Source organism: Mobula birostris, chromosome 2 (assembly GCF_030028105.1).
Source record: "Mobula birostris isolate sMobBir1 chromosome 2, sMobBir1.hap1, whole genome shotgun sequence".
Classification (NCBI taxonomy): Eukaryota; Metazoa; Chordata; class Chondrichthyes; order Myliobatiformes; family Myliobatidae; genus Mobula; species Mobula birostris.
In genome coordinates this window covers 53,343,437-53,348,719 of record NC_092371.1, presented here as the reverse complement: position 1 = coordinate 53,348,719, position 5,283 = coordinate 53,343,437, and the positions used below count along the sequence as shown (strand labels likewise).

Here is a 5,283-nt window from a genome sequence, read left to right as displayed (position 1 = left end):
GTTGAACTAATTACGATTCAACCGAGCTTACCTACCATCTGATTGGTGGACTCCTGTACGTACCGACCAACCTTCTCGTCCGTTTGTGTTACGGTTGGTGAATTAGGCTGTCAATCATCCTTCCTTCCCGGCTCTCATAAATTACAGACCTCCCTCCCCTCCTACATCAGTGAGAAGGGAGGCTGGTTTGAAAGAGTGTTGTTGCACATGCGCGAGTGGCCCAGGGCCGGCCTGATTGGTTCGGCGCTATTTTCCTCTGACTCAACGGTCGGCGGTCTCATTCCCGAGGTGCGGCGCAGCGCACGCGAGATTTCTCGCCAGCCTCCACCCTCGGCGGGGAGCGCGCTCGGGCCAGTGGGTGCGCGCTTCTCGGCGCGCGCACGTGTGTGTGTGTGTGTGTGTTAGGGGAGGGGCGAGGGGAGGAAAGAGGAAGTGAAGGCGACGCCGTGCGAAAGGTGAAGTACTGACGGGCGCCTTCCTGGTGTGTTTCATGTCGTGAGCGGTTGACAAAGACCAGTTAGCCAGAAAAGAGGACATAGGAAAGGTAAAGGCGGCAGTGAATGTTCCCGTCGGCGCGCTCCTTGCGGCTGCCGCCTTGTCCTTGTACCGGTATTTAATGCGCGGTCTCGGCGAGGCATGATGGCGTTGAGTCTGATCCACTGCCGCAGACAGCGCTACAAATCTGTAGAGCTCAGTGGATTTGGAAGGGATTTAATTCCCTTAGTGTGTCCTACTTGGGTGGGGTGAATGAGGATTACCCACTTCATTTTCCAGTGTATCTCATTAATGGGCGTTGATTACGGGGAAGTAGCGGAGATAGCAGCTGTTAGATGTCATAGGCTTTTTGAATGGGAAGCCCCAGGGTTTCGATCAAACGCAGCAGCATTGCAGATTTTTTTCCCCATGCATTCGCATAACCAGGGAAAGAAAATGCAATCTGCCACTGTCCTCGGGCATGAATTAGGTTGTTGTCGGTACTTGGCAATTTCAAATTGTTCGTGATGTCATTATTCTGTTATATTGGTGAGAAAATTCAAATAATACCGATGGAACTGCGTCAGCAATCGTATGAGTCGGTACTCCTGATTTCTGCAAGGCGAACATCAGGGAGCTGAGTAATCCCTGCTGGATCCAGTTTGGGTTGGGGAGGGGGAGGCTGGGAATGAGTTGTTTTTCATCATATGCTCTTAATGATCTATGAAGCATGATAGTTTTTCTTAGCAGCTCTAATTTTCAGTTATTATTTATCGCATTAAAGGATATCGAAAAAAGATATCAATTACTGTTGGCGTTAATACAGTAGTATAAATTCCAGTTAAAATATTTTGATCTGTATTTATATTTAGGATAGGAGCATAATATGCCTTCAATGCTTTATGACGCGAGAAATTGTTTAAAACGTTATTTAAGCGTTAAGTTGCTTGTTCATGTTAGCATAAAAGATGTATGTCAATATATCAAGAAATAGTGCTGCTACAACTTGTATTAAATTTGCGCTAGATGGCAGTTATTTTAAACTTCAGTTGCGACATGTAAATGTGTTACTGAGTTGAAGCAACAGGTACTGGTTTTGTGTTATAATGCTTAAGGATTAAGCATAAATTTGCCGTTATAGAAGTAGCAAATGTCGCATCTGAATAAGTTTTGCCCCTTGTGTCTGCTTTGCCATTGAATAGGCAATGCTATCTCCCTATACTTTGAGTTCCCTAATACCCAATGATCTGTAAACTAATTTTGAATGTACTCTTTGACCAGATCTTCTAAGTCCTCTGGGGCGGAGAATTCCAAAGATTAATGGTAAACTGACTTTTCGTTTAAGACCTAAGTGGATCGTCTCTTTAAGATTGTAACCCTGGTTCTAGACTCTTCAGTCAAGCAGAATGTCCTCTCCTTGATTGTCCTGTCAAACTAAGAATTTCGTATTTCAACAGAGCAACCTCTCTTTAAATTCTAAAGGAAAGGTGTTGAATTTATTCAAAGTTTCATCCATCTGACAGTCCTACTGTCCCAGTATCCAGTCTCTTGAATCTTTATTACACCTTCTCTAGAGCCCTCCTTGGATAAAGCTAACATTGTGCACAATCCCCTTAGTTACGCCAAGGCCTAAATAATTTTAGTCAAACATCATTGCTCTTGAACTCTTAACCTCTAACTGTAAAGGGTTGACAAAAATCAATTAGCCATAAAAAATATAAAAGTGAAGCTCAATGGGTCAGGAACTGCCGACTGCAACCGCATTTCAGCTTTCAATAACTTGTCTACAAATGCACTGTGGTCCCAGTGAACACATGGTCCCCAATCTTTTGCCATTAAAAAATATATACATACCATGCCTTGAGTTTTCTCACTGGAGTGGATACCCTCGTGTTTCCACATGGTACATCATCTGCCATTTTGCCCACTCACATAGCTTGTCATTATCTCTCATGAAGCCTCACTGCATGTTCATCTATCAGTAGTTGTGTTTCTGTGTGGTTTTGAACAAGGCCAAGTTATACAGTATGGAGCTGGGCCTTTTGGCTCAAATTGACCGTGCCAACTGAGTTTGCCTACCTGAGCTTGTCTCGTTTGCCTGCATTTAGCCTATATCACTCTATCCATGTGCCTGTCCAAACGTCTCTAAAATATGTAACTGTACCTGCATCTACTAAATCTGGTAGCTAGTTTTACCCATACTCATCACTCTCAGTGTGGAAAAAGTTATCCCTCAACTTAATCTTTCCTCTCAACTTAAATCTGTGCTCTTTGGCTTTAGACTTTAGATGGGCATGAGTTCTCAGTGATGTGCAACTATATTGTTTTAATTGTTTTCAAGATTAATGTGTGACTAACATAGAATTTGTATCTATTTGTGTACACAATCCACATCAGTGATTTAGGTGAGTGAATTAAGTGTCAAAGATTTCAAAGTTTGCTGGTAGGAAAAAGAGGCAATTATAAGAAGGATACAAGAGGCTTAAAGAGGATATTAAATGACCAAAAACATGATGCATATAATATGAAAAACATGAGGTCATGTACCTTGGTAGTAGCTATTCAAAGAGAACTTGAGACCACACCTAGAGATTTAAGTCCTTGCCTTCGAAAAATGTCTTGCAATTGCTAGAGAGTAACTAGACTGGTTCCTTGAATATCAGGTTTCTAGGGTGTGAAGCAAATGCCATCAAATCTAATTGGACTACCAAGGCAACTGCATCTTGCCACTAATGTAGAAAATTTTAGTAACTTTGTTCCTCAAAGTTTGATCATCTCTATGATTGTCTTCTTTCATGACATCCAAAATTTGTCAGTTTCATCTTGACTATCACAAAGCATAATGACCTTGGAAGGCTTTACCTCTTCTGTGGAATTGAAACCAGTGTTATTGGAAGGCACATTAAAACTGAAACACACTGATAGAACTAGGGAACATCTTCCTCAGGCATCAGAATTTGTACGTTTACTTTTAAGAAATGTACATTTTGCACAAGATTTTTCACGAACAGCGGTTTTAAACAAAACATGAATCTATTATAAGGCTACTGTATTTTGGAATAGTGTCAGTAATGACATTTTTAAATTTGGCAATTTGAATTCTAGGTCTTGATGTTGCTGTTAACTGTTGCTTTATAAAGTTGATCTACATTTGCTAACTAAATCAAACATGATGCTGTGAAAAACACCTTTAATCATTTGGGTTAATTGTACCACAGTAAAATTGTAAATGATCATGATTTCAAAAATTTCTGGGAAGCTGATGTATATTGTAAGCTGCTTGCTTCAATAACCTGTGATTACTTTGCAATACAATTGAGTGAATTTTTCTTTTTGGGAGGACCAAAAAGAAGGAACTCAGGATTTTTATGTTGACAATCTTGAAAACATGGCAGGTAATTGGTAACAATTTTAAAGATGTGTTAATTGTGCAATACTTGTTCAATGGGCATTTAATGTAGTAGTTTATAGCTTAAATTTCAACTTTGTAGTTGCTCTTGTTTTTTTTTTTAAAAAGCCTGAATTTTAAAGTCTTGTTATCAAAGTGTTATTTATTAGCATTTTGGGCATATTTTTGTGTGGTGATTTACACATTAATTGTCCAGCATTAGAGCTCATATCCTTCTATGGCTAGAGTGCAGACCACTATCAGTGCAGTAGTAATGACTGGTGGCCTTTTGTGTTAAATCCCTGAATAGGGGTTTGACAGCTTAAACTTTCCTGATTATGTAATTTTTCTTCCATATAAATATTTTAGTATTTAATAGTTTTCCTTGGCATTTTATCAAATTATAAAGTTTGCTTAAATGGTTTTTGTTGGCTTTTGCTATATTTTGAAGGTGAATGAAGTCTGACCACTTTCTCCAAATAACTACCGTTTTTGTTCATTAACACAAGTTTTGTGTGATAATTGACCATCTCATCCAAGCTTTCAGTGAGGTAACCTCTGGGGAAACTGCAAAGTGGGTGGTAGGAAAGTGATATGAAAATGGGGTCATTCAGTTTGATAAGGAAAATGCCAAAATAATATTCTTTAACCAGTGAGAAATGAACAAATGCTGACATTCAGAAGATGTTACACTGCTGAGATCTAGATAATTTATACCAATACAACTGGAAATTGGGAAACCAAATTGTATTTTGGCCTTTATTACTAAGCGTTTATGATAGAAGACTTCAACTGCTGCAGACTTTGAATTCACACCTGGAATACTCTGCCATTTATGGCTTGCTATCGAAGAAAGGATATTTCTGTACTAGGTGCAGTATAGATTTACTGGATTTCTGAGGTGTGGTGAGATTATTTATGAAGAAATATTGAGCAGGATTAGTCTATTCTAGGTGAAATCAAAGTAATCTCATAGACATTTGTACGTTTGCAGTTCAACCTATATGATGTGGATGCTGAGTCTTCTAACTGGCAATTCAGAACTGGGGAAACTGGGGGTGGTGCAGTAACACAACAGGAAAAGCTGTTGCATCAGCTCTAGTTTGGTCTTGACCTCCAGTGCTGTCTTTCTGTAGTTTGTACATTGTCCACCTGTGACCCCGTAGATCATCCCAAGTGCTCCAATTTTTGTACATGCCAATGTAGGAAGGTTAGTTGTCTACTGTTAATTGTTAATTGTAAATTGCCCCTAGTGTAGATAGGTGACGATGGAATTTGTGGATTTAATAGCCACATGAGGAAAATTAGTCAATAAAAATTCATTGATTAATAGGATTGCTCTAAAAGCCAATTTAGACTTGTCGGATCAAATGATGACATCCTATGATGTAAGGGAAGATGCAGGTTTCCAAGGATAGGAC

General features: G+C 39.5%; 1 protein-coding gene across 4 annotated transcripts in view; it reads left to right on the top strand.

Moving 5' to 3' along the window:
* Window positions 1-182: 182 nt before the first annotated feature.
* Window positions 183-5,283, top strand: part of LOC140186662 (dnaJ homolog subfamily C member 5) — a 46,165-nt gene continuing 41,064 nt past the window's right edge. The window contains exon 1 of one of the 4 annotated variants that reach the window (XM_072241106.1): window positions 183-288. The gene's annotated coding sequence lies outside the window, so the exon portion shown is untranslated. Of the gene's footprint in view, window positions 289-371; window positions 545-5,283 lie in introns of those variants that run through there. The other 3 variants (XM_072241097.1, XM_072241087.1, XM_072241117.1) reach the window with 3 other exon arrangements.